Source organism: Onychomys torridus, chromosome 23 (genome assembly GCF_903995425.1).
Source record: "Onychomys torridus chromosome 23, mOncTor1.1, whole genome shotgun sequence".
Taxonomy (NCBI): Eukaryota; Metazoa; Chordata; class Mammalia; order Rodentia; family Cricetidae; genus Onychomys; species Onychomys torridus.
In genome coordinates, this window is record NC_050465.1 from 44,450,001 (window position 1) to 44,458,010 (window position 8,010).

At 46.1% G+C, this 8,010-nt stretch overlaps 1 long non-coding RNA gene across 1 annotated transcript; it reads left to right on the plus strand.

Annotated features, from left to right (window-relative positions):
• Nucleotides 1–540: 540 nt before the first annotated feature.
• Nucleotides 541–6,409, plus strand: LOC118572942. The gene is made up of 3 exons (XR_004943568.1): nt 541–595; nt 5,727–5,871; nt 5,980–6,409. It is a non-coding gene; the product is annotated as an uncharacterized LOC118572942 (long non-coding RNA).
• Nucleotides 6,410–8,010: the final 1,601 nt, after the last annotated feature.

The following is an 8,010-nucleotide window of genomic DNA, read 5'->3' on the forward strand; positions in this document are numbered from 1 at the left end:
GTCTAACTGGGGGTGGGTGGGGCAGGGATGGGTGCCACACACCTGTAATCCCAGCACTGGAGAGGCTGAGGCAAACCATACATTTGAGACAGGCCTATATAGCGAGACTCTCAAAACAAAGGCTTTATTCCATGGTACTCTTGGTTTCTCTCCAAGCACGAGACTGTACCATAGCCAGGTGAAGCCAGTTTCTTGGAATGTCTTGCCGCTGGGTATTTTAGTACCAAATCTATACTCAAATGCTTGAAATGATAGGGACAGACATTCTGACCAGTTCATTGCACACGGGCAGGAATTAAATGTTTCTCTAGGCTCCTAAAGCCCCTTTCAAAAGCTGCCTAACTAACAAGATAAACTTGGAGATCTTGTGAGGGTTTCGAGTGTGCTTAAGCCAAGGGTCCACTTAACTGCAAGGATGCTTTGGGGAACTCGGTCCCGCCGCTTTTGCTGGTGAGCTGCTGTGAATGCCTCCAGCCTGCGAAGCTCCTCCCTCCTCGGCTCTGACATCAGATTCAACTCAGCATTCAAGAAGTCTCCAGAGATAAGCGTTTCCGGGGTAAGAAAGGGCATTTGCGAGAGGACGAAGAGAGGAGAGGTGAGTTGAGATGAGATCCATATATCCATGAATAAATAGACAAGCTGTCCAAGTGATCCAGCACTACCCACTCGGGGGCAACTGGAGAGCCAAACTTCTTGGCCGAGAGGGTTCTAGAGTACGGTGGAATCAAAAGGAAAAGTGTTGCGGGGCGGGTATTGTGGGGTGGGGCATAGAGAACAGTGGCAACCAAGAAGGCGTGTGCCGCAAAACCTACCACCCACCATACTTTTTTTAATGCGGGAGTGGGGGATGGGGGGAACGGAGGAACATGCATATAACATTTAGTTCTTGGTTTTCTTTGGGGGCGCACACATAGAGCATTTAGTTCTTGTTGCCAGGTCTAAAGAGTCGCTGGAAGGAAAGGGAGGTTGCAGCTGGTCCCTGATTTGCTTTTCGCAGCAGATGTAGAGAGAAACCAGCTAAAGCTGTGATTCTCTAAAGTTCCAAAGGATGGTCGCCAGGGTGCTGGGTGCCAGGCAGGCCCCTGTGTTCAGCACAGAGGAGTTTTCCCCAGCTTCAGGCAGAGCAGGATACTGCCTGCAAACAGCAGCAGCAGCCTGCTCCCCCTGCAAACAGCAGCACCCTGCTCACTCAGGCAGGGATCCCAGGGAGTGAACGGGAAACACTACATTGTGTATTTTCAAAGCATCTTTCTGTCCCTGTGGACTTAAACTAACAAATCAGTGGGGGTACCTTGAATGCTTTCCAAGGATGGGGAAGCCACAGTCATGAGGCTAAAAGCAGTTTATTCAGCGTCCCAAGCAATCCCATGCCAAGCTACAGAGAAGGATCCACCCAGATAGCCCTAAAACTGAATCTGGTTCTCTTCCCCCCTACAGCAAGGGACTTAAATATGTGGCATGACCAAAGCAGAGAGAGCAAAAAGGCCGGCTGAGGAGGAGCCTTGGGTTTGCAGCGGCTATGTGAAAGGGAGCATGTTGTGATGGTATCACCATGTTGTCAAGGGCAGCGCTGACTAACTCCTTGTGTGTCCTTGGTAATAATGATCATTATCTTTACAGTTGTTGACATCTCCTGAGCACCAACTGTACACAAAGCCCTGGGTACAATATGGCAGAGGGTGCAAGACAACTTACCCAAAACCCTAACCATGGCATTTGGTACCTAATAAGTACTCGGTGAATACCAACATCTTTATGATAAATATACAATGATCTCACTTACCCATTATAACAACACTAGGAGGTAGGTATAATTACCCCCCAGTTGGCGTGTGGGAAAACCTAACCCTGCAAGGTGAGCCAGAGAGTGGCCACATTGGCTCTGGTTGTGCCCCTAATCATCATGCCGCAAATATTTACTGAGTTCTTAATGTCTTCCATTCTCTATTATCCCTCTTAATTTGATCCAGATCGGTTCCAAAGGGAAGAAAATAACTTACATCCTGGCAGGGCAGAATTGGGGAGGGGATTTTCAGGGCTAGTTCCCAAAGAGTGTTTGGTTTTTTTCTTAGAAAGAGGCAGAAGGCTCATAAATACTATTTAAATGCCTTTTTCTTTCTTTTCCGTGTTTGGAGACAGAGTCTGGCTAGGAGCTCTGTCTGGCCTGGACACATGCCTGCCTCTGCCTCCTGAATGCTAGGATTACAGGCATGAACCACCACACCCAGACAGGCTCATCCGTCTTCCCCAACATGAATGTCTACACCCAGATCCAAGGACCTGGAAGTGAGAATTAAGTTGTCATGCGTCACTAGAAAGATGCACACTAGCATGTGTGAAGTCCCAGGCTCAGACCCCAGCACCAAAAAAAATTGCATGAGGCCTGAAGATCAGAAGTTCAAAGTCATCCTCTGCTCCATAGGATCCATGAGACCCTATCTTTTTTTAGTTTTAAAGGTTTATTTATTATGTACACAGTATTCTGTCTGCATGTATGCCGGCAGGCCAGAAGAGGGCACCAGATCTCATTATGGATGGTTTTGAGCCCCCATGTGGTTGCTGAGAATTGAACTCGGGTCCTCTGGAAAAGCAGCCAGTGCTCTTAACTCCTGAGCCATCTCTACGGCCCTGAGACCCTATCTTAAAAATAAATAAATACATAAATAACTTAGGGATGGCACTCCAAATAGTCCCTCAAGCCTAGAATATCACACCAAAAGCCACAGACCACCTGACGAAAACCCCAATGCCAGGCATGAGAAGCCCCTTTTCAAGTTCTTGGTCAGGGGAGTCTAAGAGCTTCCCCAAACAGTATAGGCTATTGCTGTTGTACTTGGTTGCTTCCAGAGGTTGAAGGAAGGTCCCTATTGAGAAAGACATCCTGGGCTTTGGACACAGGACCCAGAAGATCTGAGCTAGATCTGATCTGAAAGCCTTCTCCATGAGGACAAGCTACCATAGTACTAGAAAGTGGATGCAAGCCACCAATGGAAGGAAACAACCAAAGTCCTATTCAGCTCTGAACCACAACAGTGACCACCATGGCACAGTGACCTTAAGGGCATAATAATGGCACTAATATCTTGGCAGTAAACAACCGCTCTATAATTGGACCACCACCAACCAGGAGGGAAATCATGCCTGGTACTGAAAACCTAGCCAACTACCCAGGGCTAGAGAGGCTAGAGAGGATCTTAGAAGAGACCCTACTGACTGCTGCTTTACTAAACCAGCATAATTTTTAACTGCATTCTAAATATTTATCCTTATACCCATTATATATATATAAACACACACACACACATTTTTAAAGGCCATGAATTCAAGATGGAGCAAAGAGGGCACATGGGAGTGGTTGGAAGGAAGAAAGAGAAAGGGGGAAATGATGTAATTATATTATAGTTAAACATATATATGTATATACATGTATATAGAGACATATATTTCCTAGCAGTCCTCTCCTGTCGCTATGGCTCCTTGCCTACCCACTCCAGCCCTGAAGGAGAGTGTGGACTCCAAACGAAAGGACAGGACCTCGTGGGGAAGGTCAGGCTGTCTCCCCACTGATGAGGCAATGAGTGGGAACATGGGGGAAATGAACCCAGCACCATGGAAATCCCCTTCCTGGAGGCCAAAGCCAGGAATCACAGAAATGCCTCCACTGTTACTGTCTGTCACACATAAAACTTCAGTGTTATCATAGCACGGTTATAATATGGACAGATATCATCTAGTGACTGTAACTGATTTTTATGATTGATTTGTTTTATCTGCAGAATTTTTTTTTTCCCAGACAGGGTCTGCCTAGGAAGTACCTGATGATCCTGCTTTCACTTCTTGAGGTTAGGGTGACGTGAAGACCTTAAATGTGTCGATTTTGTGCCACTCACTTACATGACTCCTTTTGTCCCTACGCTGGGAGATAGAAATTGTTATTATTCTCATTTAATAGGCTCTCCATGTAAACTTTCAGAAGCGTTCTGAGCATTAAAAATAAGCATGCACTGAAGAGAGAGCCATGCACACTTCCCACCCCAAATTCCCTGCATTATCCCAACTACAGAAAGGACAACTGAAGCACAGGGAACTCTGCTAGGCCTTAAGGACCAAGAAAGGGGACTGTTTCAGATGTATCTCAGGTGAAGGGCTCTTTTATAAACAGGAAAACATTGGAGGGGGGGGGGAAACAACCTGTGAGTATATAGTTAAATTCTTCCACAAAGTATGGGTTCTGGAGGCCACATTCTTCTTGTTGTTTATATGTATATAATATATGTATATATTATATAAACACACACACACACACACACACACACACACACACACACACTCTCTCTCTCACAGGGCATGTGGTGCATGCCTTTAATCCCAGTGAGTTCAAGGCCAGCCTGGTCTACATAGTGAACTCTAAGCCAGCCTAGACTACAAAGGGAGACCCTGCCTAAAATAATAAAATAAAAATACAAGTGCACATGAGTTTCAGCAATAAATCCAAAGCATTTGCTCAGAAAAAACTAAGCATTGCCCTTTTCCCTTTTTTCTTTTCTTTTTCTTTTTCTTGGGGGCAGGGGCAGGGTCTCCAGCATCCCAGGCTGGCTTCCAGTTTGCCATGTAGCTGAGGATCTTGAATTCCCGCTTGTCCTGCCTCTACCTCCTGAGTGCTGAGATTACAAGAATGCACCACCACATGCCCAGTTTATATGCTGGTGAGGTTGAACCCAGGACTTCATGCATGCTAGGCAGGCACTCTTCCAACTGAGCTACAGGCCTTGCCCAACATGGCCTCTTTACTGGAGTTGACTGTCAGGAGAAAAACAGTTACATCCTTAGTCTACGCTCCCTCTCAAGCATTGGTGCCTTGGCAGGCTTGCAGGGCTTCCCAGCAAGATTACTAGGTTTCTAACAGAAGGAACATTCCAGTCATAGAGGACATAGCAGAGACTAGCAAATAATCCAGAAGGTTTTCCCAAACACAAGTTAAACCTGCTGGTTAAAGACTGGGGTCGGCTCACACCTATTCTTTTATTATTATTATTATTATTATTATTATTATTATTATTATTATTATATTTTACTTATTTATTTTGTGTGTGTACATACACATATGTACCACAGTCCATGGGTGGAGGTCAGAGGACAATCAATGTTCTGGGATTGGTTCGCTCTTTCTAGCATATGGGTGTTGGGGACCAAACTTAGGAGTCCGGCTTGGCAGCATGACCTTGATCTACTGGGTCATCTCTCTGACCTTTCCCATCCAGTCTTTAGTTCATTCATGTCTAAGTGAGCCTAGATTGCTTGGACCGTCCAGATCCTCACTGGATAGAATAAACATTTCTGTTGGTGGTGTGTGACTGAAGCTACGTAGCTGTTCACAGAAAATAATTCCCTGTGAGGAGAGCTTGTTGCTGTTTTCATCCTTACCCGCTGTTCAGACTTCCAAACAGGCAAGCCAGTAAGTAGCGTCCTTTCCTGGGCAGTGAGTGAACGCTGTACTAGGTGGTTATCCATGGCCCAGCTTCCAGTGTAGTATGCATTGACCAGCACTCTCCAAATGCTAAAGGGCTAAAGTTAAGAGCCCCAGAAAATAAGAACAAACCTTTCCGACCAAACCCTCCTCTCAGCCCACAAGGAAGTTTCATTTCACTGTCCGGATAAGTAGCTAAAAAAAAAAAAGAAGAAGAAGAAGAAGGCTAAAAACTAAACCCTCAAGTTCTGCATTCCAGATCTACGGAAGAGAGTCCCCTCACCAGAAGCGGGTTCTTCTTTCACTTGAAGAGGGAGCCTATTTTGCTGGAAGAGCCAAAACAGTGAGGAAATTTGATTCGGGTCCTTCATCTCTGAGGAAGGCACAATTCCTCCATTCACCAAGTAGGTTTCGGTCTACAAGTTGTAAAAATGTGGACTCCAGATAATCTCGTCCCTTCATCTGCAAACCGCCCTATTAGGTATTAAAACTGCTCTTTATTTGTCCCTCAGGATGAATGGATTCTGTCTACGCAGCTCGCAGCTGGAGTGACTCTTGAGGGGGAAAAAAAAAATCAAAATGCAATATCTGATAGCCAATCAGAACACTACCTAGATGGCCTGTTATTATTTTTAAATTAAAAAGCATGATTTCTGCTAGTCAGAACATCAGGTTTGAATAACTCACAGTAGAAAATCTCAAGCAGCTCTACCTCTAGACAGTTACTGCCTAGGGAGAAAGGGGCAGTACTGAGTCTTTTGAATCTGGCTGTTTGATTTTTAAAATGGAAAAACAAAATCTACCCAAATATATATCCGTTTGCATAGGATCAGGCTCCCAAAAAAATCAGAATGAAATCAGCCTCATTTTCCTCATCTCCTTCTTTAATCTAGAGATAGGTTTTATAAATTTTCTGAACCAAAGAAAAGAAAACATTTTTAATGCCAGCACTCAGAAGGCAGAGGCAACTGGGTCTCTGTGAGTTCAAGGTTGTGTAGTGATGCATGTTTCAGAAAAAGGAAGAAGAAGGAAGGGAGGGAGGGAGGGAGGGAGGGAGGGAGGGAGGGAGGGAGGGAGGGAGGGAGGGAAGGGAAGGAAATTACTGAAGAAGAGGAGGGGGTAAAAGGGGGGAAAGGCAGGGAATTGGGGGATGGTTGGGCCTGGTGGCACAGGCCTGTAATTCCAGCTGCACAGGAGGCTGGAGACAGAGCACAAATTCAAGGCCAGCCTGGGCTACGGAACCGGTTTGGGCCATTCTGGGTAACTTCATGAGACCCTGTCTCCAAAAGGAGTGTAGATAGAGTGGTGGAAATGGGGCTCAGAAGTAGAGCACTTGCCTAGTGTGAGTGAAGAGACAAGTACCTCAGAAATAAAAACAAATAAGGAAAAGAGAAAGCCCGTAAACAAGCGTGCCAGAGCGCAGAAGGGTAGGAGAACGTTCTGAACGCACCTCTCCTGACCCATGGCTCCCTTTCCCGATCATTCTGTTGACAACACACTGTCAATTCATTGACTTCTCATGGCTGTTATCCCTGTACCCGTCTCAGCCTCATACACTCGTTCCCACTGTAAAGAGACAAGGCTGAGACACCATGAGGTTCACTTGCCAGGATCACTTGATTCCAGCACTGCACCAGCCCTCTCCCTGCCTTATTATTATTATTTTTTTAATATAGCCATGACTACCCAATGATTGGTCTCCAAAGAATGGCTCTTTTCTTTGAAGTATCATTAGAAGTGGGGAGCCTTCGTCCAGCGCAATCATTCCATATCACATGTTACTTCTTAGCAGGGAATTAGACCTGCATCTACAGACCTCATCCCATGTGATAGGGTGTCACGTGGGGATTATGGCCACTGTTGGGGCTAATCTGCTGGTGGAACTGAAGTAGTTTTGGATTTAGTTCGTCTCTCCTTGTGCTCTAACAGAAAAGGGTCCCTGGGAAACTGGGTAAGTGGAAGGCTAGGCACCGTGGTTCCAAGTTGTGACGGCTACAACATTGCCCCATTGTTCAGGCTCCAGAGTCTCCCTCGAAGGTGAGAGAGTTGAGAAAGAGTGACGGAATTCTAAAGAATGAGAAAGTTGACTGGGAGTGGGGAGTAGAAAACGTGTGTCTGTCTGTCTGCCCATCCAAGTGTGAAAGAAGTCACTGTGTGTTGTTTGAGCATAGGGAAATACCTTCACCTCAGTTTTTGAGTTTCTAAGTGCTAAATATGACCAAGAGATACAAGAATACCCCCACAGCCCAACTCCCTTTCTCACCTCGTAGCCTGAGATGCCCCCTTCCCTCCCAGGGGCAACCTAGGGAAGAAGCTGATGTTTCATTGCTTTTCTATCCCCATTTCCTACTGGGGAAAGTTAGGTAAGGCAAGCCAGGCCCTCAGAGAGGCCAACTACAGCTCCCTCCACAAACCCTGCAGGAGAGAGAGGCAACAAGGGAGAATCCAAACCCCCATGCTTCTCTGGGCCTTCTCAGACACTGGCTTGCCGGCTACTTCCTTGCGGGCCTGCAGGTTCCTGGTGTCTACCAGCATAGGTGGGA